The sequence below is a fragment of the Centrocercus urophasianus genome, unplaced genomic scaffold (assembly GCF_019232065.1).
Source record: "Centrocercus urophasianus isolate 14NV4802_14NV808 unplaced genomic scaffold, USGS_Curo_1.0 seq_17, whole genome shotgun sequence".
Classification (NCBI taxonomy): domain Eukaryota; kingdom Metazoa; phylum Chordata; class Aves; order Galliformes; family Phasianidae; genus Centrocercus; species Centrocercus urophasianus.
Window position 1 is genome coordinate 32,918,744 of NW_024884722.1, and position 27,548 is coordinate 32,946,291.

General features: G+C 40.5%; 1 protein-coding gene across 2 annotated transcripts in view; it reads left to right on the plus strand.

Annotated features, from left to right (window-relative positions):
* The window catches only part of PCDH15 (protocadherin related 15), a 643,190-nt gene that overhangs the window by 50,058 nt on the left and 565,584 nt on the right, over positions 1-27,548 (plus strand). For both annotated transcript variants that reach the window (XM_042818673.1, XM_042818671.1), the window contains exon 2: positions 21,690-21,927. The gene's annotated coding sequence lies outside the window, so the exon portion shown is untranslated. The remainder of the gene's footprint in view (positions 1-21,689; positions 21,928-27,548) is intronic.

The window sequence follows — 27,548 nt, forward strand, 5'->3', positions numbered from 1 at the left end:
GGCAGACCAGGCTGGTGGCCTTCTGTGATGGAGTAATGGCATCAGTGGACAGAGGAAGAGCGGTGGATGTCATCTACCTGGACTTCTGCAAAGCCTTTGGTATGATCCTTCATTGTATACTTCTCTCTAAACTGGAGAGGTGTGGATTTGAAGGATGGATTGTTTGGTGGATTAAGAATTGGTTGGCTGCTCACAGCCAAAGGGTTGTGATCAATGGTTCAGTATCAGAGTGCAGGCTGGTCACAAGCGGTGTCCATCAGGGGTTGGTCTTGGGACTGGTGCTCTTCAACATCTTCGTCAGTGACGCAGATGATAGCATCAAGTGCACCCTCAGCAAGTTTGCAGGTGACACCAAGCTGAGTGGTGCGGTTGGTACACTGGAAGGAAGGGAAGCCATCCAGAGGGACCTGGACAGGCTGGAGAAGTGGGCCCATGTGAACCCAGTGAGGTTCAACAAGGCCAAGTGCAATCGCAGTTGTTCATACTGACTGAGGGAAGAAGTCCTTGAGAGCAGCCCTGCAGAGAAGGGTCCTGGTGAATGAGAAGCTGGACATGAGCCAGCAGTGTGCACCTGCACTGTGTTCTGGGCTGCACTAAAAAAGGCGGGGCCAGCAGGGACAGGGAGGTGATTTTCCACCTCTGCTTGGCTCTTGTGAGGCCCCATCTGCAGCGCTGCGTCCAGGCCTGGGGCCCCCAGCACAGGAAGGACGTGGAGCTCTTGGAGCAGGTCCAGAGGAGGGCACTGAGATGAGCAGAGGGCTGGAGCTCCTCTCCTATGAGGAAAGGTTGAGGGAACTGGGCTTGTTTAGCTTGGAGAAGAGAAGGCTCTGGGGAGACCTCATTGTGGCCTTTCAGTACTTGAAGGGAGCATGTAAACAGGAGGGGGAACGGCTGTTTACGAGGGTGAATAGTGATAGGACAAGGGGGAATGGTTTTAAACTGAGACAGGAGAGGTTTAGGTTGGATATTAGGAGGAAGTTTTTCACCCAGAAGGTGGTGAGGCACTGGAACAGGTTGCCCAAGGAGGTTGTGGATGCCCCATCCCTGGAGGCATTCAAGGCCAGGCTGGATGTGGCTCTGGGCAGCCTGGTCTGGTGGCTGGTGACCCTGCACATAGCAGGGGGTTGGAACCAGATGTTTATTGTGGTCCTTTGTAACCCAGGCCATTCTATGATTCTATGATTCATCTGTTAAAAACATAATGTAGGTTCATTGGAATCCAATCCCAGAAAATATGGGTTCTCGGTGTGCAGTGTTATGGTATACAGCATTCAAACATTCTCTTGAGGATGTTTAGGATTAGTTGCAGATAAGTGCATAGCGTATGTCCCAGGCTTGTACAGGACTCCTGCTCGCTTATGTTAGTAGCAACAGTGATGTTTCTGCCCAGTTTCTTTTCTGTGTAGTCTTCCTCCTTCTCTTCCCTCTTGCACCTTGTGGTTCTGAGCTTGCTCTATCTGTGGAAATGGGATTTATATGATGATTTTTTTGCACTTAACCTTTTAACATTTCTCTCTCAGATTCATAGGCTTTGAAATCGTAGGATTGTTCCAACCAAATTTGTCCCAGTAGCGTGTGTGTATATGTGTGTGTGGATATATATATGTACACACGTGTGTGTGTATGGATATATATGTATATATGTGTATATATATATATATGTATATGTATATATATATATGTATATATAGTAATTGTAGTTGGAGTATTGTGAGAAATGGCATCTTGGCAAAGGAGGATAAGTTCCAGCTGTGTTTAACTTCCAACTCTTGGCTGTTTCACTTTGCACATACAGCCAGTTTATTGTTAGGTAAATCACTGTCAGTTTTTATGTTAAATACTTAGTGATTTTCTTTTTTCCTCAGTTTGACTACTTTAATTTGAACCCTGCATTGTTAGGATAACAATCAGTTAATGGTTTCTGACAGCAGCGGCAAAATCGTTATTTATTAGGGCAGACCCTCCTGGTCTGCCAGGTTGCAGATGCAAATTTAATGTGCTTTTCTTACTGCATAATCTGTTTTTAAAAGGGAAAGTTGTCTTATTTTGCAGAAAGCAGAGCATCAGGCCAGAGAAGTACTTGGGTAAACACAGCAGTGTTTGGGTGTCTGGACAGAAAACTGATCTTGATGAACTTTTCAAGGGCATTTGATGTTCTGTAACTATCCCCCCTTTAAGAAATCATCCCTTTATCTTTTTCTCCTGAGTTATTTCCAGTTGATGATGAGATGAACAAAGAAGGGATAAGGTGTCCTTGCAAAGTAAGAAAAGCTGAAATTGGGATGAACAAAGGAAGGATAGGGTGTCCTTGCAGAACAAGATAAAGCTGCTGAGGGGAGGCTGAGAAGAACTGGTTAAACAAACTTGTCTTGCAGATGCATTGCAGGAGATAGTAGCTTAGCACCTGTTTGTAAATCTTGCATGCTTGACAGAACAAAGAGGAAAGGGCTTCATCAAATGGAATACAAAGGTAGCAGTACCTGGGTAAAACAACAGAGTCTGAATCTGTATTATAAAAGATATGTAAGTAAAGGAAATAAAGAGGGAATAACTTGTTGTGAGGGGATGAGCTGTGGTAAACCGAGAAGAATGTGAGCCCTGAGAACCTTAGGCAACAGGGGAGAGGCTCGCTGTAGTGTTGGGATACAGGGGTAAAAGGATGCTGTTGCCTCTGACAGGTAGAGAGATCCTACTGGGAAATACCTCCAGTTATTCACAGAAAGAAAAATAAAAACTCTTCTGTCTCTTTTTGGAATTAAGATAAGCAAGCAATCCTATATTCCTGACAGTCATGGCCGAGAGGCTTCAAAGAACAGGGAAAAGACGAACCTGTTCTTTCTTTCGATTAACAAGATACTATTTACATGTATCATGAATGGTTTCTTTGTGGATCCTTTCTAGCTCCTTTGTCAGACTGCTCTGGGTACATTTATGTACTTTTTTGTATTAGAGGACAAAACCTCAAGAGGCTTGGGTAAGGGCGAGCAGGCCAGAGGTCCTTACCACAAGCACTGCAGTGTCAGGTGGAGTTACATAAAGGGAAAGGGAAAATCTCCCTTTGGGAATAGTTGACAATGTGAATGTGCATATGAGCCACGTGCAGAAGGAAGCCTGGAGACCTGCAGTCAGGCTCACAGTGCTCTCTGTAGCCAGCTGTAACTTCTGGGAGTTGTCCCGATGGCCTTGTGCCTTACACTTGTGTTCTGAAACCAGGAGGGGAAAAGCTCCTGCAGTCCCACTGCACTGCAGCAGAGGTGCAGCGGAGGTTTACCTGGTGCTCCTCTCTTAGCCTTGCCCATAAACACAAACAAGGAAATGAAACATTTACACAGTCTTTTCTTTCCCTCTTTCTCTGGAGCTCAAGCTTCATTAACATAGCACTGGATTTTACATTCCCCCCACCCACTCTTGATTTGCTGCTGCAAGAATTCTTCTTCACTGGACGAGAATAAGGCCCAAATTGTGCACCAGATATTATGGATCCCGGAGGAGAAGTTAACAAGTGTAATTTATTCTTTTGCCCGGTGCAAGTTCTGTGTTAAACCAGGGAGATTTCTATAAAATGCTTCCATAGGACATCAAGTTAATTCCAACTTCGCAGGTCATGAATGTGCAGCTGAGGAGGTTTTGGCTCTGCAACTATGGTGATGGCCTTCAGGCAGTGGTGTTCGGGCTGCTATGAGCCACGTGCCCATATCCCAGGCACAGGGGCACTCATGACGCTCGGGCAGATGTGCATTAATCTCCACCATTTTCTAACCTGGCTTTTCCCAAAACATTTTTCTTTAGCAACTGTACTCATCTTTTTAGCTTTCCCAGCATGCTGATGAAGGACAATGCTTAGGTGATAGTTATATTGGCTTCTTCATTGTCTATTTTGGGTTTTCATTGGTTTTAATGAAATTTTATTTTACTTCCACTGCAAACCAACTCTGTGCTAAAATTCTCATTGCTTTTTCTCTTCCACAACTTCCACATCTTCAAGCAGTGAAAATGAACAGCAGATTTCTTTTTCTTCTGTTGCTAGTATTTGGTATCCCGTGGCATTGTATGTGACAACCTGTTGTTTCTCATCAGTGGGAATCCTTGATAATTCCATTCAGTCTGTTTGCAAAAAGAGAAGCAAGTTCAATATTTTCATGCTGTGCACTTTTTCAGATTTTTCAGCAACGTTTGGAGCTTTTGCCCAAAAGAAATTTTCCCCAGAGGATACAGTGAGTAACTGTCAGCATTGCCCACTATTAATAATTGCATGCAAAAATTGATCTTGGAGCTGCTGTGAAGTGGCTGCAGTGTTGTATGCAAGAGCCAGCTCATTTAAAGCGGATGCACTGGAAGATGGTTCTTTCACTGAATGCAGTAGGAAAGAAATCCCGCAGCCTGTCTTTAACAACGTGGGTCTTTCAGATATTGAAAAGGCTCCCCTTTGTCATGGTAGGGGAAAATACACCACAAACACTATGTTAAAGACAAGAGTATTTCCAAGGAGGAATGCAGGTGTGTATTTGGGGACATTTTGGGCAGTGGAGCAGTTCAGGATTGCCCTGTGTGTACCGGTTACTGCTGCCCGGTTGTGGGCAGCAGTAGGCACCAAGGGTGAGAACTGGCATCAGCCTCAGTGCCCAGCAGACTGCTGTGCTGGTGCAGTGTCACAGAATCACAGAATTGTGGGGGTTGGAAGGGACCTCCAGAGATCATAGAGTCCAACCCCCCTGCCAAAGCAGGTTCCCCACAGCAGGTCGCACAGGTAGGCATCCAGGCAGGTCTTGAACATCTCCAGAGAAGGAGACTCCACCTCCTCCCTGGGCAGCCTGTTCCAGTGCTCCGTCACCTCACTGTAAAGAAGTTCACATTTGTGCGGAACTTCCTGTGCTGCAGTTTCCGGCCGTTTCCCCTTGTCCTGTCTCCATTCACCACTGAAAACAGTCTGGCCTCGCCATTCTGCCCCCCACAACTTAGATAATTATAGACATGGATCAGATCCCCTTTCAGTCGTCTTTTCTCAAGGCTGAACAGACCCAGTTCACTCAGCCTTTCCTCATAGCAGAGATGCTCCAGGCCCTTCACCATCTTTGTGGCCCTCTGCTGGACTCTTTCCAAGAGATCCCTGTCTTTTTTGTACTGGGGAGCCCAGAACGGGACACAGTACTTCAGATGAGGCCTCACCAGGGTGGAGTAGAGGAGGAGGATCACCTACCTCGACCTGCTGGACACGCTCTTTTTAATGCACTCCAGTATGCCATTGGCCCTCTTGGCCACAAGGGCACACTGCTGGCTCATGGCCAACCTATCGTCCACCAAGGTTATCCACAAGGTCCCTGCTCCTTGTGGATAAGCTATGGCACCAAGGGGGATGGCATCAGCTCTTCAGTCTCATGTGGGCCATCAGTTAAAGTGGCTTAAAAAATCAAGTACAGTCCTGTGTAATAGTTCCTTTTATTATTAGCCTGTGCAGTCATGAACACTTTGCTCAGCTTCCTGTTTTGAGACTGATCCGGCAAGTTTGAAGAAATGTTACTATCTAGTTATGAGAATACATCATAAAATGGTACATATAAAATGGTCCTTATCTTAAGAAAGATAGGGAGGGTAGGGACCCTACCACAAATGGAAAGCCTTGAAATGTCTTATGAGATGAGAATGAGCATGAAATGAGGAAGAACACAATGGTTTGTTTGTTTGTTTTTAATTTCTTTTTTCACCAGTCTTTGTGTGGGCTTTCGTTTCTCCACATTAGAAATAGAGGATAATTTTAGAGAAGAATAAAAGCTATACAGTTATGGGTCAAAAATAAGTATGGGTTGGCCAAAATGCACAGCTCATGGTGATGACCATGCTGAAAAACAGTGTTTTGTAGCTTTGAACTTGCTCTATCAGCATTGTTGTGCTGTTTGTATCTGTTGTAACTTTAGAAATAAATAGGAGGCATTACTTTCGGAGTATGTATATATATATATATATATATATATATATATATATATATAATTTCTGTAATTTTTCCCTTGAGTTGATAAAAATTGTTAATTTAGAAGAATTTTAGCATCCTTAGTATTACAGAATCTGTCAGATGGACTGCACTTTCTAAGCAGATGGAGATCTGTGTTCCCATTTTAAACTTAAATTCACTTGAAATCGGTGCTTTGTGCTGAAAGTAAGCTGGAGCTGCATATGTATGCTCAGAACGCTTCCTTTTGATGAATCTTTCTTGCAAATGTTAAATAGCTGATATTGCGAAGTATTATGTGATGTTTAAGATTACTGTATTTCATTAACGAACTTTGGGAGAGATTTTAATAGCAAATATGAAATGTTTGAAACTGCGTCCCATCAGTTCATAGCGGTAATGCACGTTCTTCATTTTTTGTTCTTTATCCTTGCCTCAGCCCTGAAGGATAGTTGGAAGGCTTTGTTCTGGAGTGTGGGAATGAGTCTGGCTCTACTTGGACCTGTGAATAACTTCCCAAATGCTCTGTGTCCTTAGCTGCTGTTGTAATGCTGGAGACTTGTCCCTCAATTTTGAATAGTTGTCAATAATTAGAAAATAATTACTCAGTTTTGGGTACGTAGTATTGAGCTGTAAGTGAGGCACTGTAGCTGAGAATAAACGCATCTTTAGTAGTAGATACCACAAACTGTGTGCTTGCGCATGCTCTGGCTTGTAGAAGTAATGGGGAACATGCTTTATTGCTCTCTTTCTGCATTAGTTCTGTTGTTTCCTAATTTTGGTTGAATGTTTTTATTACCTTTTCAGATTTGTCAGGAATCACAAACCTATTTTGAAGACTAACACAAGTCCTTCTTCATAGCAGAGCAGAAACAACCAGTGCTTGGAGAGTATCAAACATTTCCCTTAATTTATTTCTCTTTGTAGCATGTAAATAGTATCAGTGCCATAATTGGGATCCATATTTAGTCCAGCAAATAGACACATGGTGTTCAGCTCAGAAGAACTCGCTGCAGCATTGATTACTGGAATATGATAAGTATTTGCTCAGTGTGGCACTTTCAAGTTCTGTTTTTCACTTTGCCTGTTGCTCTCGTCTTCAAAGATCTGTCTTGGAGAAGATAATTAGAGAACATGTGATTTCAGAAGCTTCACAGTACTGAAACTAGCCACGAAATTGCAAAGGAGTGGGAGAGCTGACCAAAGGATATGGGAAACCCATTTCTGTGTCCAGATCACTGGGCAGATGGTAGCTTATGTCCTTCTCCATTTTTCCTCCATGTGAAGAAAGGATAACAACTAGGATGATTTGCAAGCATCAGACTTAGTGAGAGTTTGCACTCACTCTTCTCTAGCTGAAGTCTGCTTGGGCAAGGAAAGCTGCTGGTCTCAGGGATTATTGCTTGGCAACAAACACGCAGTAAAAGGGGCAGCACATTTGGTGACCGCCCATCTGTGACACCTGGTATGGATTCTGCCTGAATGTAGAGTTGCTTCTGTCCCGGATGTAAGAGAGTTAATATTATCACTGGCTAAGTGGAAATAGAAAAAGCTTTGGGCTCTTTCTTGCCCCACAGTGCAAGGCTTGTCCTAGATCCCTGTGCTTTGTTTGGGGATGCTCAGACTGGAGCTAAGAATAGCCCTGTCCTGGAGCTGGAATGTGTCAGTCTGTTATAGCTTATATTCCTGTCCATGAGTCCTTATTCTGTCAGGCTGCACTGCTCAAACTGTGATGAATTACTCACACTGGTAATGTTCTAACATAAATAAATAGGGAAGAACATAAATAAGCCAAGAAGAATTCAATTACCACCTAATTCACAGGAAGGCTGTGTTTCAGACTATGAATATTGCCCTTGGCAAAGAGTAACTGTGATTATTACACATGTTCCAACAATAGCAAGAAACTTGCTGTTCACTTCTAAAAACTAGGCTGCCTTGGTAAGGGAAAAGTCACTGAATTGCTTCTGGTTTAGGCATCACAGCTGATCACCAAGAATTGCTTAAACTGCTTAAGCTCAGCGTTTGGTGGGAAGGATGCTGTCTGTTAATGAAGCAATGCTTCTCTCAATTCCTAGCTGTTAAATGGGCCATCGGTGCAGGACCTGCCCCAAGTGTTTCTCTGTGTGTGGGATTAGAAGTTATTTCAAGTACACGCAATGAGATAAGTCAGTTATCCTTTGCTGAAGCCATTCTAGTCCCTAGAGCAGGAACATGTGGATCAAGTGGCACACAAACAGGGCGTTTCCATCTGTGAAGTTAACAAAACTGAGCCAGTTGGACTGATTGTCCTGTTCTTTCTATGGTTTCTGGTCTTTTTGACTAAGGGAAATTTACTAACAGGTAGGGGTATCAACTGCTACATTTCTTATGCCTATCTGAGGGTGAGATAAAGCTTTTTACTGAGAGAGAGAAAAGGAAAAAAAAAAACCCACATTTGTGTACGTATGTGTATGTAACATGCGATGCACAAGCAGTTGCTCACCACCACCTAACCAGTGCCCAGCTGGCCTCTAAACAGCGGAAGGGAGAGAAAGATTAACTCCCAACTTCTTCAAAACTTCTGCCTGTTGTCATACAGTATTGAAATATCCCTTTGGACACTTTAACTCAGCCCTTCTCATTCTGTTCCCTCCCAGCTCCCTGGGCTCTTTGCTGTGAATGGCTTTGGCTCTTAGCAGCAGCTACAAACGTTGTGTTAGCAGCATTGTTTTTTTCCTAGAACCAAAACACAGCATCATACCAGGCACTCTGAAGAAAACAATTCCATCCCAGCTGAAACTAAGATAATATCCACCCCTTGCTCCACACCATTTATATCATGCTCAGATCCCACTATTTCTACACATCCAAACTAATTACAGAAATCACAGAATTGCAGGGGTTGGAACTTTCCTTGCTTTCTATCATATATGTTTATACACACACACACACACACTCATAATTTATGGGCCATTTTGTAAATTTTCCACGGTGTTCCTTTAGTTCATAACTTCAGGCTTCATCTGTCATTGGAACCTTTCTGTGCAGGAGGGATGATTCACAGTGTTGGGTTACTGCATGCAGAAGCCAGTTCTGGTTCCATCTGGTGCGCATAGATAATAATAAATATAGAGCAATAATAATAAATATAGAACAACATCAGCCTGGACTTCTGGAAAAGGACCATAGTTTTATATGAAGTACTGGTCAGGTCATTCCTGGAGAATCTGCTTTGAGTGTCAATATTTGGAAAAAAGAAAAAAAAAAGGTGCAGGAAAGAGCTGCAGAAAAGGTCAGCAGGGAAAAATGAATTGTACTTTTTGGTTAAAGTCAGTATTTTAACACTTTGTTGAATGCAACTTCTGTCTAGATCAGTGTGTGTAATGGTATACTGAAGTGCTCTTTAATCTAGTAGAATAAGGCTTATGAAGGACTGGCAAGTGGAATGTGTAGAAATTCACATACAAATATAGCCCATATTTTTAAAGTTAGGTTGAAATCATCACCTAGTCAGCTTAGTGACAAGATGTTGCTTTCTCCATCAGTGGAAGTCTTTAGAAAGGATGGCATTCACTGTAAGATGCAGCATGTTGTTTATATGCCAGTGTAGTTTGAAATAATTTCTCTGGGGCGTCTGAGTGAGCTGTAGCAGCAGTCCTAAGTTGGATGTCTATTAATAAACTACTTGCACATGGGATTGCAGTTGTATGCCTAAGCAGTGATTTGAGTAAGCTCCTTCTTAATTTGCCTTTCTTCCTTCAGCTGGGTGCTGTGCTTTCTAACCCACTGCCACATTAAAGGGCAAAGAAGTTTGGCAGAAAATAAACTCCCTTGTGTTACAGCTTGTCCTCAGATATCAGAAGGGACCGGAGGCAGCTGAGCTTAGATCTGAAATGATGCCCAGTGTGGTAAATCTGATCGTATTCAATATACAAAATACCGCAATTAAGGATTCAGAAATAACACACTGCCCAATTCATCTAGAGGCATGCAAAAGGCTCCCATGACTGCTCTTAAGGAAGCCGGGCCATGCCCAAGGAAGACTTCCACAGTTTAGTGAGTAGTACAGTTTATTAAAACAACAGATTACAAGTTCATTTGGACTGCCAGTTATAAATACAGTCTGCAAAGCATGTGAGTTTAACCAGGAACATGGGTAATACAATCAACCACAATGCTAACCACAGTGCATTAAATTATGGAATAACTCTAGATAACCCAGTGTGCAGATTTACCCAACAGGTGTCTCCATGCAGGGGAAGAGATGCTCAGGCCACTGACTGGTCTTAGAAGCCAGTGGTGTTCTCCCAAGTCTTCTGTGATAGTGACTTCCCTGACATCCCTTCTCTCTTATTTTTCAGGTGGAGCTTGAGTGACTCTATTTATACGTACTTTTGTTTATGATTGGTGCAGAATGACATCACCTTGTTTTTAAATGTATGGACTAAAAATTCAGAGTGCAAGCTCAGTCAGGGTTGGTTGCGCCTTGGAAGCAGGTAGCTTTTGCAACGAAACTGTATTTTTGTATTATAATGAGGTCATAATGAGATTATAATGAGCAAAGTTCATCTAGAGGACAATATTTTGTGTAAAAAAACACTTCAAGAAGCATCATGCTTGCAGGCTCATCTTGATGGGGGATTTCAACCACCAGGATGTTCGCTGAAAAAGCAGCGTGTGGGGCTGCAAACAATCCTAAAGACTCCTGGAGTGCACTGAGAACTTTCTGGTCCAAGTATTTTGCTAAAAAGATAAGATTGGTGGCGCTCTGGACTGTAATGACTGTGCCCTGGTTGAGTCTGTGATAGGCCTGGCAAAAAGCAAAACCAGGACCCAAATCTTCAGGAGAAAAAACTCCAGGCTGTTTAAGGAATTACTGGATGAGATTCCCTGGGAATCAGAGGAGTGGACTGGGACTGGCAGTTCTTCGCTGCTTCACCAAGAGGAGGTGGTGCCTCACAGGAGGTGGCCTTCTGTGATGGAGTGACAGCATTGGTGGACAAAGGGCAGGCAACAGATGTTGTCTGTCTTGACTTGTGTAAGGCCATTGACATGACTCTGCAACACAATTTTATCTCTTAGTTGGAGACATACAGGTTCAAAGGGTGGACTGTCTGATGGATAAGGAATTGGTTGTAAGGTCACAGCCAGAGTGCTGGGCTTGATGGTTCTGTGTCCAGGAGGCTGATGATGAGTGGTTTTCCTCAGAGTTCTCTTTTGGGACCAATGCTCATCCCTGGAGGTGCTCAAGGCCAGCCTGGATGGGTCCCTGGGCAACCTGATCTAGTGCTTGACAACCCTGGCCATGTCATGGAGTTGGAACTGGATGGTGGTTACGGTCCCTTCAAGCCAAAGCTATTCTATGAGTTAGTGTTGCAACCAAGATAGCATTTTTCAGTATATGATCTTGTATGTGATGATTAAATGGTCCCCAAACAATAAAACTGCTTGAAATGCGAAGCAGGTCTTGTGGTGCCAACAGAGGGTTAGAAAATGTGTGTGTATGAGAGGCAGGCACTGTCAACACCAATTTAAAAGTTTAAAAAAGCCTGTTTTGAAACCATTGTCATAGGTGACTTTTAGGTCTTCGTTAAAGTATAATGAATTTTAATTGCCATTTAAATTTTGCTTTTGTGCTTCTAAAATTCATGGTTCTCCTTTGTCTCTGCTCTTCTGAGTCCCAGGATTTGCGTTGCTTGCTGAGGGGTGCATAGAACAGCGTGCCACAGACCTCTGCAGAGGTGTGCCACTGGGCATTGCATGAAGTGACACTTGCCCTCTGTTCCTCTTGCTCATCGAAGGGTGAGAAATAGGCCTTAGAATCTGTGGGTTGAAAACTGAGTAAAAACTTCAGTGAATTGATTACAGAAACTGAGAAGAAATGCAGGATGTGCATACTTGGTGTAGCGATGTGTTGGGCCGGCGATTTAGAGAGATGCTTCCTTTACAGAGAGATGAATGCCTCTTTTGCTTAGAGCGCTGCTGGTAATAATGAATTTACAACTGGTAAGTGCCTACATTTAGACTGTGGTTTTTGTCATAAATTCCTTTCCATCAAGGCCTTTCATGCAGGATGTCAAAAGGAAAAGTACAAGGGAAGGAAATTGCGTGATTAGCAGTTAATTAGAAGTAACTAAAGTGTATTAGATCCAGTCGAATTAACTATTTTATTTTTGTTCCTTGTTTGCAATCTCATAAGTATGAGTCATTTAAAAGCCAATCTGGCTTGGTACACTCCGTGCTGTTTTATAGTGTTTTCTCCTAGCCAGCATGAGCGTTTCCTTGTTAATGTTTCACATCTGTTCTTTGTAATTTAGTGATTATGTGCAGGCTTCTGTATCCTCCTTGTTTGTTTTGAAAGGGCAGTGGGAAGCTTCATTTACCTGAGATTGAATCGATGTCTCTGATTTATTAAAGTTTGGGCACCCTGAACTGCTTCTTTGCTGGTCTATGTGGATGGTTATTTTTAGCAGAAGTCGAATATGTGAATGTTTGGAGATCAGTCATCTGCGGTTAGAATCACCTGGATCTTGTAGAATTGTGTTTGTAAATATATATGCTGAGACTTATATTGCTTTCTTATCAGTCACGCTCAGGTTCCTCATGAGCATCTATGATGTGTTTCTGTTTCAGTATTCAGAGAAAACATTTCATTCTGTGAGTGTCTGTATTCACACAGGCACTGGGTGTTCGTGTCCAAACAAGAATGTTTGCTATTAAATAAAATCCTACTTACAGCTTGATACTGTTGGCCATTTAGGTGTTCATATGGAAAGCAACAGTGTTCTGCAATCTAGGTGAATGTTTGCATAATATCCAGTGTGAAACGGCAAATTGCCAGAGTCACCCATGTTCAGATGTTAAAATAAATTATTTACTTGTTTTTTAAATGCTTGAAAATCTTCTCTGACGCTGAGGTGCTCAAACACACAATTGTGTAAGCATCAGATAACTTAATAATGCTGAATGGTTTGACTGGATCACATAATGAGATTTCAAGCATTACAGAGGATGGTTTGTTTTTAGAGGAGTAGAAGAAAGAAAAATCTGGATATGGAGCTGATACTTTGCGATTAAAATGCTACAGATGACTGGAGTTGGATTCTGGTCCCTGCAAAAGCAGGCTGTGTAACCCTGACCAAATGAATTAGGCTTTTGGTCTCAGTCTAGACTGGAATTTAGATCCGGTCCTTCAGAGCTGCATATCCTGAAAAGGAGAAACCTGCATAAATACTTGGTACCTTTCATTCTTGCCTGCATGTATGTACATTTGTGTAAGCACTATCTCTTGTCCCTGATCAAGGGTTAGGTATTCTAGCCCGGGTGTTGCTGGTATGAGCAGTGAGTTATTGTGACTGACAAAACCGATCAAGGGATGTGTCAGTTCTAAAAGAGCTTGCATGACATTTTGGTGAAGGCCAGGCCAAGGCTGGGGAACTTTCTGTCAGCACGTGCAAGAGTTGGCTGAGATGAGAAAGCAGTGTAGTCCCAAAGAAATTCTCAGCTCTTGAGTTAATAGTGTTCTCCAGTGGCTGAGGGTTGGGGCTGACTGAGGGTAATGGAAGGCTATGTGTTCTCTCTTTTCCTCCTTTTACATTTCAAGTGCTTATATACTCATATAATACAGAATAAACGCAGTGCTTCACACTCAGCAGTTGTCTCTCAGCAGTTTTATGCCTGAGATGGATTTATTCTGTCTGTTGCTCGTAGATGCTGCTTGCTTTTTGTGACTTTCCATTGTTTGTAGGGTTTTTCCACTTGAAAACCAAATACGTGTGGATGTGTAAGTTGAGAACAAGTATATAGTAAAACCTGGTGAGGTAATTCTTTCAGCTTCCAGCAGCTTCAGGTAGTGGGGCAGCCAGAGAGTCACAGAGTTGTTCTCCCAGTTTTGGTGCCTCCCTTTAGACCTACATGAACTTTGGATGTACCCAGGTATTAAGGAAAATGACAGGGAGGGCTCATTTTGAACCTCCATCCAATTCCTATGTAGCTGTGATCCTGAGAGGAGCAGAAGCAGCAGGGCTGGCCATTCCCTCTTCCAATCTCACTCTGTATTTCACAAACCTGTCTTCCATCTTCTGAGGCATCTCTAGTCTCCAGACTGAAAAGCCTTAGCCCTTCCTTGAGCCTTCCTGTGTCTGTCATATGCTGTTTGAGGTTACAGGCATCAGAATTACGGTTGAGAACTGCACACCGTGGCTTTTATATGGTGACAAATTTTCTATGTGTTTTCTATTTCTTCTCTAATTAGGTCAATTTACATATGACTGTCAAGGATTCTGAGCTGATTTTGTCACAGAACTGATAGCTGCAGCACCACATTATCATTCCTGCTCAGAGCCCAGCATTTTGTATGTAAAGCCAGGATTGTTTTTCCAGGGCTGCATCACTCTACATTAATTTCGTTTCATTTCATCTATCACTTTGATTGCTCAGTCACTGAAACATGGGAGGTCCATCTGCAGATCTTCACAGGTGGTCCTCATCTTTGCTGTCTTGTCTTAGCATCGACCACGAGAAGTCCCTTTCTTCTTCTCCTTAATTATGAGTCTTTTGAACAGCAAGTCTCCCTTGGTGGGCTGACTCCGCTGTGCAAACTTTGACCACTTACTCCAGCTTCCTCTTTCCTGTGTTCTAGTCAATTATTCATGCATGCAAAGTTGCTTTTGCTGATCTTTCCTCAGCTTCCATAAACAGAGGCATTGTTGACTTCTGTGGGGGGATTCAGATGGAGGGTTGCTGAAAGCTGTCTCATGAAGAATACAGTTATTACTGCAGGTGATACAAGATAAAATTTCACTTGGTGATACTCTTTCTCTAAAATCACCCTTACATGAGGCTCATAGTAGCTCCCAGTGTATTGTGTTTTAAAGTCTAACACCTTGATTTCATTACGTTTCTAGGTTTGTGATTACAATAAAGGATCCTACAAAATTATTTTCATCTGTGGGGTACGTTTCCATTTGTAGAGGAGCCACTGACATCCTCTGCTAATATTGGGTACTGTAGTCTTGTACAGAAGAGATTTAATTTTATTTCTTATCCTAGTCATCACATTAGATATACCATGCACATACTTCTGTTCATGATATTTAATATTTTTTATACCTAAAGTGACATTTAGATACAAAGAATAAATTTACTTGGCTATTTCTCAATATCCTATAAGAGCTACGTCAAGAATCACATTCGAAGGGCTGATATTTCCAGCAACAATAGCTGTATTGTAAGCCAACTGGATATGTTGACAAAATCAAATTTTGTTAGGAAAATAGGTATAAAACTTATTTGTAATAAAAGCAGGGAGGAGGGCGGGCATTAACAAAGTGCTGTCAATCCCACCCTCTCAGAGGCGATATGGAATCTGGCATTCCTCTGCTAAATTGATGTTGTCATAGTTAACACTGGAGAACTGCCAGAAAATTATTTGAAATCTCTTTTTGAATCTGAAATGTGGAGGCACCAGGATTCCCTGAAGGCAGAGAGCAGGAAAGCTGCACAGCAAAGAGGAACCGTCCTTCTTAGCCCTGGTACATTTTTAGATTTGAATCAACCCAGTGAATAGACTCAATATAAGATAGGTTAATTGATGGTACGCTCACAACTACAGGGGGACTGTGTGCTTCTACCCATGATTAACGGTGATTTTAATGTCTTCATTTTCATCATTGCTGTCAGATTTATTTTATTTTATTTTATTTTTTTTTGCAGTAATACTCAAATATGTGACAGCAGGTCTGTGTCTTTTGACCTAGTTGACTCTGAAGTAAATGATACAATTAAACACAAGTATTGTAAAAAATATATATGATAAACGCAGTACTTGGGGAAATAGGCTTGTCTTTTAATAAACAGATCAGACCTGTGTTGCAGCTCTGAGTAAGAAAAGTAAAAGTGCTAGAACTCTTGCTTAGGGAGAACAACACTGTCAAGAGCCATAGCATCCTTAGTTTTCCCTGCCTGGCTTCTGTGATGCCTTTGCTCTCAGACTCAGTTGAACAGTGGGGGATTACAGTAGCACTTCATCCATTGGAATAGCCATAGAAAGGTATTTCCTGATCTTTAATGTTCTCTGTACTTAGCACTGGCAGCTGGGTTTGAAACTTCCAAGTCTGTGCAAAAGTCCTTGATGAGCAATGCTATGGAAGCAAATAGAAAGGTGGTAGTGATTTGCCTTGTTACAGAAAATTCCCATGTTTATATTTGTTTTGTTGTATCCTAGATAAAATTTTCAATGTCGAAAGGTGTTACAGATATCTTTATGTGTTACTTTGGTTTGTAAGAGGGAAATTGCATTATTTTGAGCTGCTGTTTTTTTAATCCTTGCTCAAAATTAAACTATTTCCCTTAACGGAATTTGTATTATCAAGCATACTGACAATGTTGAAGCTCAAATTCACGTCAAATATGATAAAAGTTAGGGAATCCAACTTCTAGATTTCCACAGGAACTTTATCTGACATAACTTCTGTTTTCTATGTTATACCTGGAATACTAATCTGTCAGGTGCTACATTTTGTAAGGAAATTAGAGAAAATATTGGATATACATAAGATGTATTTCATGCTCTTCTCAAAAACTTCATTTTTAATTGTCTCGATGGTCAGAGAGTGTAACAAAGCAATCATATATGAGACTTCTCCAAAAGTAGTGCCTCCTACGTTATTCTGTTGGCCCACGACACCAGAGATGTATCTCATGGTGTGGCAGTAGAGGTTGTACCTTCCCACCAGTTTTCTGTTGCATTCTGTTGCTGTGTAACAGATGGCAGCAGCAGGGCATTCTGTCAGAGAGCTGTATGACTTGGAAGTGCAGACGAAGCGAAGGTGTGTCATTGAATTCTGCCATGCGGGAAAAAATAGCACCCATTGACATTCGTGGACACTTGCTGAATGTTTAGAGACCAACCAGTGGGTGTGAGCACAGAGAGGTGGGATGTGGTGCGTTTCAGCAGTGGTGGTGACAGCCACGTGAAGGGCATGTTCTGGGTGGCCATGCACAGCTGTCACACCACAAAATGAAAGTGTTTCTATCCATGTGAATTGGAGATGGACTGATTGGAGTTATTTTTAGTCTAGAGCACGGCCTCTTTTGTTAGGCATTTAAAGACCATGAAGACCTTGATCAGCTCGTGGCATGTCAGTAGTGTTCTTGAATTGTGGATTCTGGTGTAGACCACTTAAGCAGACATGGAGGCATTTTACTTTCCTCTATTTTTTATCATTTTATAGAGAGAAACAGGAAAAGAGCTGCAGACAGTGAACTATAGAAGCTTTTTTTATTGTGTAATGACTGTTAAATACATCAGCTCATGGGATTGTTGTAGTCTGATTTAATACCTGCATCAAGGCACTGTAAAACAACAATATTTTTTCAGTATTGATACAGATTTACGGATCTGTAGCTTTCATTATAGCATACGTTGATGTATGTCTTAATGGCACAGGGAGAGACTGATGATGAGGAGTAGAACTAAATGGCAGCCTACCACTTATTTGCATCCCATATTTCAAGACAAGTGGTCAGACTGATATAACAGAGCTTTATCAGTGCCTGCTGGGTCATGCTGATATCCACTGTGCTATTTTCTTTTTCTTTCCAGTTTGCCTTTTTACTGCTGTTATTTTGTCTTAAAGTATCTTTGAATTTTGCAAATGAGAATAATTATTATCAACAGATGAATTTGAAAGCTTACGGTGTAGGTCAGGTTTTCCAGTCTCTGTTTGGGCCAGAATTTGAACCATTTCATCATATAGATAATTTTACAGAATATAAGATGTGCTTTGAGGAGTGCCAGAATTCTCCTACTGAATTTTTTTCCAGAAAGATTTATTTTCAGAAGTGTGTGGAAATTAAAGATGACTGTTTCCCGTGTGCATCAGGGCTCTGAACAGCACTCTGCTTAGAGATTGAATGGAAGAGATAACATAATGGATCTGCCTAGTCTCTTCTGTTTTTGGCTGCTGCTTACTATGTTCTCCCTTTCTGGAATAACCAGTCCTGTATTCATTTTTGTTTTGACAATTACTAATTAGGTTTTCCTAGAACATGATATCCTCTCTTCCTGCGTTAGCTTTATTGACTAAAAATGTATCTGACTTTGTTGAACTGTAAACTCTACCCATTGCTGTAGTTGCACTGAATGCTACTGTGCCTCAGTATTAATCAAATGTGTTCCTTTTCGTATTCTTTGGGGACTGAAGTGATTGCTGTACTGTCTTGAAGAAGCTGCCTGTGTCCTGATGGGGAGAAATTGAAAGCCATAGTTGATATAAATGGCTCACGTTAGGTAAGATATCAAGTATGCAGATTTGGCTCACCTCTGAAGAAAAATAGATCATTAGGCATTTTCCTGTTAATGAAGAATTTTTCATTAAGAAGAAAAAAGACTTGGTGTGAGGGAGATGCATTAGTAATGAGATGCAGGCAGCGTTCTGGGAGGGATGGTTCCTGCCAGAACATTCACCTGGGGCAGAGAACAAATATGAGACTGAAGAAATGAGCCAGAAAATTCTACTTGAAAATTTCACTTCATCACTGTTACCTTTAGTTTGGATTTGGGTACCATCACCTGAGTTCTCCTTTTGATCCTCTCCCCATTTGCATCCAACATTGCTCCATCTCTATAATCTGCCCACCCCATACTGTGATCTTAAAGCATGTATTGCCAGTGCTGGGACCATCTCAGAGAGAACCATGTTGCATGGTCAAGCTTTGGATGAGGTTTGTGAGCAGCTTGAGCTATAGATCTTTGTGTCTAAGCGCAAACTGAAGACCTGTTCAGAGCTCCTGCTGTAAATGGTTTCAGACTCCACTTTCTCAAGCCCTGCTACCCTGTGCAATACTTCCTGTGTTCACACTGAACCTTAGCTGGTAATAGGGCATGCTTCTTGGCATGGGAGAGGCCCCAGTTCCTCCTTTTCCTTTAGGGAGCCCAATTGTTGCCAAATGTGAACAGGATACCTGAGAGCTTCTGGAAGACAGTGGGCAGAGCCCAGTGCCTGCTGGGTCACTAAATGACACGAGGATCTGCCTTGGAAGATGGAGTGACTGGGCAGAGTTGCACACGTACTTTATCTCTTCCCCCTTTCCTGGTCATTTTAATTTCTCTCTTTTAATTAGTCTTGTTGTTCTCATCGTGTTTGTGTTTTCTGCATGTGTTTGAGGATCTGTCAGGAACCTTTGGGAGATCCATCTCCAAGTTAAAGGCAACGTGGGTCCCATCTTATTAATCTGTTTTAATTTTTATTTATTTATTTATTTATTAATATATTAGCTCCATATTTCTGACTAGAAAAAAACCAATTGTTTACTCTGTTCTCAGTAAATCATTCTATAAAGCTTTTCTTTCCTGATCTGATAACAATCCTGGATTCTTCCTGAATCAAGTTCAAGCATTTTCATTAAGCTTTCAGCCCTTTTTATGGTTAATAATGTCTGAGAAAGTAATTCAAGCAAAGGTTACCGAGGTACTGAAGTGTTCAGTTCTGTTATAACTGAATCCAGGAGTGTCACCAAGCTTTAATGAGATGATTTGTCTCTACCTGTATAAGATTGCTCCTTGTAATTTAAATTCATGAATATTTTACATGGTAATTGCTCAAGCTGTAATGCCTCTTCCAATAGGAAGCATCCTCATTAAAGTAGTTCACTTGATATAAGAAGAATAACTTTTTATTTTTGAGGTATTTTATGTGGTTTGCTTTTAGTCAGCTGTTGGGAAATGAGCTGTTTGATGGCTTTGGAAATTCCCATCCTTAAATTTGGGAGTTTTCAGTTGGTGCTGTAGTTTTATAACGTGAGCACAATTAAAAGTTATTTCTAAATGGAGAAGAAGACGGATAGAAAGGGGACATTTGATGGATAAATACAGGAAAGATGAAAAAAATTCTAGCAAGAGCTTTAGTGTTGATTTTTCTCTTTCCTTTCTTGCATACACATGCTTAACAGGAAAACAGAATACATTTGCCTATAAATATAAATAGCAGCAAAGCCCAGAATTCAACACACTTGGAAAAAGTAATTTGATTTCTCTTATTTGTTGAATTAATGGAGACTTTCAGATGCTTTGTGTCAGAGAGATTGAAAGGTTTGTTTCTCCTATTGTTTGTCCTTGTTTTTCTTCTCACAGTCCAATTTAATAAAGCATCTGGGTAGACCTGCAATTTGAGAATCATAATGGACTTCATCTTATTCTCCATTTCTTTAATGACTTTCACTCTCTAATACTGCTTTTTTCCCCAAGTCCTTGACATATTTTTGAGAGTTCTTGCTTGCCTTAAAGTCTTTTTATTAATGTTAGCACACTTGAGCAGTGGAAGACTGCCAGCAACATGTAGGAACGCTGGGCTAAATGTCACTTGTCTGGAGAAAAGGTTCTATGCAATTTGTGGTGGCTTTTCTTTATCACACCACTGAGGAGGATATGGGTGAATATTTTCTTGCTGCAAAGAGTCTTGGAGAGTCAGCTTTTTTTGGGAGAGAATCTTTGTCTTTGAACTGTAAAACATTTGACACAGAGGTGATACATTGCTATGTGTGTACTCAGATGTTTTGCTCAAAGGGTATAATCAAAGAATTTCGTAAAGTTAGGAATTCAACCGTCGGAAGTTGGCAAATGCTGAATGTACCACTAATTTTTTGTTTTGTTTTGTTTTTGGAGCACAGGAATGTGATTTCAGATTCTTTCTTAATGAATACATATAGCAGAGGTGAACTGAGATTGCACCAGAAACAAAAAATTTGGTGTTTCCAACAACTTCGCTGCCTGAAAGTACTTGCACTGTCCTTCTGTAGGTTATTTTGTTTAAGAAGCTGTAAAGAAGCTTGTTTACATAGGGCCAGGTAGACCTAGTGGCAGTTTCAGTTTTCTTGTGAACTGTTGTGCCTTCTGTTTATTGAATTTTAGAAATCTAAGCAGTGGTTGAGTGATGTTTTGTTATGCAAGTGATTCCTTTTCTTTGCATCAGACAGTGGTGAAGTGAGGGTCATTGCTCTTTGACAAAGGTCCTTAAAGAACTGAAGATGAATGGACTGAACGTTTGTAGCATTTTTGCTCATTTGTGCATGAGAAGTATCTTAGAAGCTGAGTACTTGTTTCAGGTGTGATTTCCTGTGCAAGAAGCCCCCTGCTCCAAGCTATTTCCATTCCATAAGTACAACTCCTTGTAGCTTATGTTTCTCAGGTGTGTGATGATTCAGTTGTAGTGTTGTACTCATCTTAAGCTGTAGTTAAAGAAAATAGAGTTTTTGTTGTTTTCACATCTATAAGGAACTCACGGTGCAGCACTCTAATTCTAGAAAGATTTTGAATTTGTTGTTTTTTTTAATCAGGTAGTCTGAAATGTCTAGAAGTAGAGATTTGTTTAGCTTGTGGAGAGAGGGGGAGGGCAACCAAGCCCTTCATCTGGTCCTTTGAGTATTGATCATTTTACAAGGCTCGTGGCTCAGTATCATTCAGACTAACGAGTCCTGTGCTCTCTATCCACCTTGCCCTGTGTAGTTGCTTATCTTATACCACATTCTGCTTTCTCTTCACATCTTCTACCTAATGAAGTTTTTCATGCTTTTAAAATAGGTTTTCAGTAGTGAGTTGAATTCACAGGTTGAATTATTTCATTAGAACCTCCAAACTGCACAGCCTGATCAATGCAACTTTCAGTGCTTTATTCTCATCCTGGCATCATGATCAGGTCTGTGAAACTGACCACCCTGTGCTGTGTCTGCATGCCCTGGTTTAATCAAACTTTTGCTTTTACAGATGTGATATGGTGGCTTCTCAGCAGCCTTGGTGCCAGAAGTAGCACGTTGAACACTTTGGAGAGGAGTGGAAGTGAGCTGCCCCATGGATAACATCTTGGGTTCCTCTGCACACACGTAGAATAAACAAACCAGAAGCCCTGAAGTCACAGGAGAAAGCAATCGCTCTGAAAAGCAGTAAGCATACAGTACACACAGCTGGAGTTGTTTTGGAAGCTGTATCCATCCAGAGCTGGAAGGTGAGCTTTCCTCTTTTTTTGTTAGATTACTGCTCTGTTCATCTACAGATGCTCAGGGGAGACACTTTCTTAACAAATTGGTTATTTGTCCTTAATGTCTATCTTTACAAAAGTTATCTGGGGAAGCATGCATGTTGATTTGTTTTAGTCTGTCCAGTTTGCCTAGAATTTGATTTTACAGCGGTTCCAGTAATTGGATATTGTTAGAAGAAAACTTTCCATGGTGATGACTCTAACCCAACAGTTTAGTGACAAGAACTTAAGAAGTGTGTAGAATGAAACAAATGCTTGAAAACTGAAGTCAGACTGGAGTGACAGGAAGGAGTAAAACAGGATTCTTGGTAGGCGGTTGAAATCTGACAAATACAAAGTAGGAACAAGGAGTAAATGCTAAATATTGGGAAATGAGCGTGGAGATCAGAGTAGTTATCCGTTAAATAGTTCCTTTAAACTGAAATGATATGCAATTCTGAAAAACCACCATTGAGCTACCTAAGATGTGCTTAATTATGGTTTCTAAGGGACATCCAACAGGTGAACATAGTTCATATTACTTAAATTTTGCTGTATAAAATTACAGCTGGTAATCAGAGGTATGTAAGGACGTAGTAAGGAAATGTTCAGGTGGAGAAACAAGAAATTGAGTTATTCTGTACATTAGAAAAGATGTCCCTTTGTGGTATCTTAACTGGGGAAATACCAGGTGCTGAGAAGCTCAGCCTGCTGAAGAGCAAGAACGGAACAGAAACGTGCCAGGTAGAAATGAAATGTTAGACATAGCATAGTTGAGAAATAATAACCTAATTTTGCATTTTGCTGTTAAAATAACCTTCTTTTGGGACTGCTGATATAAGGTAGGTTTTCGTATGATCTAAAACTTGTGCACTGAAATTAATTACATCAAGCTTAATATATTCATGTCTATTTTCAGTGCCAGTCAACCTGCTTAATTACTTTATGCTTTTGATTCTCTGTGGGACATATAAATATATTTGAGGTTGACAATTTATTTTTACAAAAAAATGATAACAGAAAGGCAGATTATGTTTTTTAATTGAAAGTAATATTTCAGTGCACTATTAGGTGTTATTCCCTCTTCTGAGGTTTGCCCAATGAACCTGTTTGATCCAGCTTACAGACAAGGAATCCATTGTGGATGTTTTATGACAATACTTGGGTTTTCAGTTACAAAGAATAGGAAATTAATGTGTTATAAAATTGTAGAATGGTTTCTGTTGGAGAGGGCCTTTCAGATCATCTCGTTCCAACCCCCTGCTATAGGCAGGGGCACCTTCCACTAGACCAGGTTGCTCTCAGCCCCATCCAGCTTGGCCTCCTTCCATGGACAGGGCATTCACAGCCTTGCTGGGCAACCTGTTCCAGTGTCTCACCACTGTCACAGTAAAGGATTTTTTCCTAATATCTAGTCTAAATCTGCCCTTTTCCAGATGAAAACCATTTTCCCTCATCCTCTTGATACCTTCCCTTATAGAAGGTCCCTCCCCAGCTTTCCTGTAGGCCCCCTGCAGGTACTGGAAGGCTGCTATAAGGTCCCTCTGAAGCCTTCTCTTCTTCAGGCTGAAGACCCTCAACTCTCTCAGCTGTCCTTGTAGGGGAGGTGCTCCAGCCCTCCGATCATCTCCGTGTTAGTGGAAAAGTGTGACTGATTTGTGGCATGAATAGAACACAGCCGCTCAACATCATGAATTAGTGAGGGTCTGCATATAAAATTTAACAAGTTGATTTTGTTGTCTGATAGGTTAATGAGCTAGGTATTACTTGGGCATTACATTCCTTTACATTTTGGATGAAATATTCTTAGATTAGCTCTAGTTGTCAAGTTGTAGGTTACATTTTTATGGCATTGTTTTATCAGCATGTCTCAAAATAGCAAACATCATCACTTGAGTCAATGTCTCAAGCAACATAAAATTGGTAATGTTTTGCATTTAGTACAGATCTGTAAAGATTGTCCAGGATAAAGCTAAGTTATTATTTGTTCGGGTAAAATTACATAAATCAGAGAATTCTGGGAAGGTATCAAGGTGTTTTCTATTATTCTTTTCCCCTGTTAAAAGTTATAATTTAAAGCAGAACATTCAGAAAATGCAAGCTTCAAAAAAAATTTTGGATAAATGTGAACAATCAACCATCTCTAAAATATGTATCATCCTGTCCAGTTTAAGGAGCTTTTCTGTATTCTTTTACAAAGAGAAGGCCATCCTAATGACCTTCTGTTGTACGTATTCTCTTCTTAGATTAGAATCCCATTTCTAAATAGTCCTGTTAGAATGGCTTACCCTACCCTTACATTTTAAAAAGCCAAAACTTGTAAGTTTTTTCTCGCCTATTGCTCAGTTCTGTACTCTTGTTTTTGACTGTGGATAGTAAATAACATTCACGTTCAAACAGTTCGGGAGTCAAGGGAGAGTGCTGGCACTATTGGAAAGGTGTTTTAGGAGATGGACTGGATGTCTCTGCATTTGCAGGCAGCATGTCCAGTACCAACACCACTTAGATCTTTTCGTTGGGAAGATCTTGGTCTATAACTGACAAAGAGAGCAAAGAGATCACAGAAATCCTGTCTTGACAGCTGTGTTTTTCTGCATAAGCTACATATTTTTGTCTTTTTTTTTTTTTTCTGTCATTGCTGTGTGGTTGTTTTGAAGCTGGCATTCCCCTTTATATTCTGTATTTATATTTTTCAACAGGCAAAAATGCTTTATTAGTCTCTTGCTCTTTCTATTTATAGTTAACTACTTGTTCTAGCTAGGTGTAAAAAGGAAAGAAGCCTGATTTGTCGTTTTTCACCTTCCTACACAGCTATGCAGGAGAATCGCTGTGAATTTTAAGTAATTTCAGCCAATTGTATTTGCAGCCTGAAAATAACTTCATTATTGTGCCAAGCTCAACCTTACAGTTTTCAAATTCTGGATGCGTTGTAGTATTGTGTGACCCATGGTTAGCACTTGTGCCACAAGGGAGGTCTTGAGGAGTTTCGTGAACTTAAGTAATTCCATTTTCACTCTTAAGTTCAAGTGAAGTTCTTTCACAGAGAATTCTTGTTCATTATGTTTGCATTGATGCTGTATGTAGTTCACTAACAGTTGCAAGCTCTCACGTTTGGTGGATGCATTAAGTTTGTGTCATGTTGGTGGACAAAGCTTAGCGCTGACTCCAGGGCATTGCTAGCCTGTCATTTGTAGTATTACTGAGAGAAGCTGGAATTGTAGTGATGGCTGAAGTATTGAAACCTAGAGGTAATGCAGTGTATTGATGACTCGTGGTTGCTCTTTGATTCTGTACTACTGTTGTGCTAATGGATACTAAGAGGGCTCTCTAGCTCCATTCCTATCTTCTTGTACTTTCTAACTTAGTGGGCAAATTTTTCTTGTTACTTTATTTAGAGTGTTAAGAACATGGGCAGCACGGAATAGATCCACCTTGGATGTTGAGGGGTCTGCTTTTGTCCTCATTTCATCAAATGTCTGCCCCAGGAAGCACCTCTCTTGTACAACACAACCTGGCTCATCTGTGGAGTGGATGGCATGGTGATAATTCAGTGGTTAAGTTGTTTAAAATTGCTTTCATTATTTTTCATTGTTATCCAGATACTCCGTAAGCTCAAGTATACTCTACAAAATGTAGTAGATGTACTCCAAAAGTCACTCACTGTTTTACTCTATCCTCAAAAGCTTATACCTGAGAGCAAGCAATTATGGCAGAATTAAGCTCTTGCTGCTTATCCAGCAGAATGACCTCATGGGTGGAGATGGCTCTTCGACTAGTTACAACTTCTAATGCACAGTAACTAAAAATCCAGTCTTAAGGAATTTTGTTTTATCTCTAAATTAATTATAAAAGCCTGTGTTGGATGAAGCATTCCTGAAGTCATAATTATGTATTAATATTGCATCTACTGGCATATAGATCGGTCCTTTTTTTTTTTTTTTTTTTTTTTTGGCAACCAGTTAAAATTTATCTAGAGATTTCCTGGAAACTTCTTATTTCTTAGCAGTGGCACCTGTGCTGACGTCCAGAGGCTTGATGTGAATCTATAAATGCAATGAGAAGTAAGATTAATTCTCCCAGCACTCCAGAAGCTTTTGGCAGTTGCATTAAACTTTCAAATCTTAAATAAATTCCTCAAGCAAATTTATTTAGTGGATCCTATTTATTGCTCCCTTAGGTAATATGAAGATATATGTAATAAAAACTTGCTTCAGAAAAAGGGGGAGGTGGTGAAAGAGCTGGTGACCAGTGCCAGTCAACCCAAAGTCATAGGATCAGCAGAATGTTGCCAGCTGGGCATTGATTGTAATATGCTTCATTTAGAAAGAGAACATCAATTTAGTGAAAACATATGAGAGGATAGGAGGTAGTTTTTGGTCATTTCTCTTTTGTGTGGAAAATAAGCTGTGTAAGATATAAGCAGATATGACAGCTTTATAAAAACACAGAGATTTTGTCTTCAAACTATTTCAAGGATTGTTTTGTCTTTCAGGCAGCTGAAAAATAGAAGTTAAAATTTAGCACTGAAGACATTTCAAGAGATTTGGTAATTAAAAAGTTAGCTTGTTCAAAAATATGCAATGACATAGCTATCTACGTAGTTTTGATTTATAATCACTTTAATAAACTGGTCAGTTAGCTATATTTTTTCACTTGAAAACAGTCTGAGGTTTGGTGATTGCTGTCTCTCTTTACGTAAGTAAATATACACATGCATCTGTATTTGTTTTCTGTTCTGAGGCACGCTTTCATAGAATGTAATTATCAAGGTGTGGGGTTTTTTTTGTTGTGTGTATGATTCACATAACTACATAATTAGGCATTTCACACGTTTGATATTGCTAAGATGTTATGCCTTCATTTAAGCCCAGTATCCTGGCTGCTGTAGTTTTCAGGTCTCTGTAAGGGAATTACAAACTGAGATCTCCAAAAGGGAGTTGCGTGCATTTCTTCCATGCAGATATGCTGGCTCACAACTGTCAGAAAGATAACATGTGGAAATACTAATGAAATAATTGTGAGGGTTGTTGCTATTTGATTGTCTGTTTTATTTTTTTTGTTATTTTGTGGAAGGAGAGGGTAACCTGATGGCCTCTGACTTGGTTTTTGCTTAGTTTTTTACTATTTTTTTTACTACTTTTGTTTTAGTCGGATAAAACTAAATATAGCAGAAGCAAAAACTTCATATAGCAGAAGTCAGTACATTATGAACTTTTCTTTGTTTCTAGTTTCTTTGAAGTTGCCCAAACACCTTAGAGTTAAGGTTTCTTCCTGGTCCTTTACAGATGGTGAAAGACCAGTAGCTGTAGTTACATTCATCCTGACACAATGGCTTGTCCTGTGGGGCATCGTTTTCTAATTCAAAGTCAGTGGGTGACTCTTAGCGGGTAACTCTTAGAGATCTAAAAATTAAAAATAGAAGTTCCACAACAACGTGCTCTAAATTTATGGAGTGCCTGGCTTATAATCTGTGAAATATCTGCATGTAAGCTTTGAACTACATGTGATGCCTTGTAGATGTAATCAAAGCGTTCTGTGAGGATATCAATAGCAAACATTTAGAAAAAAAAAAAAAAAAAAAAAAAAAAAAAAAAAACAATTTTTTTTAA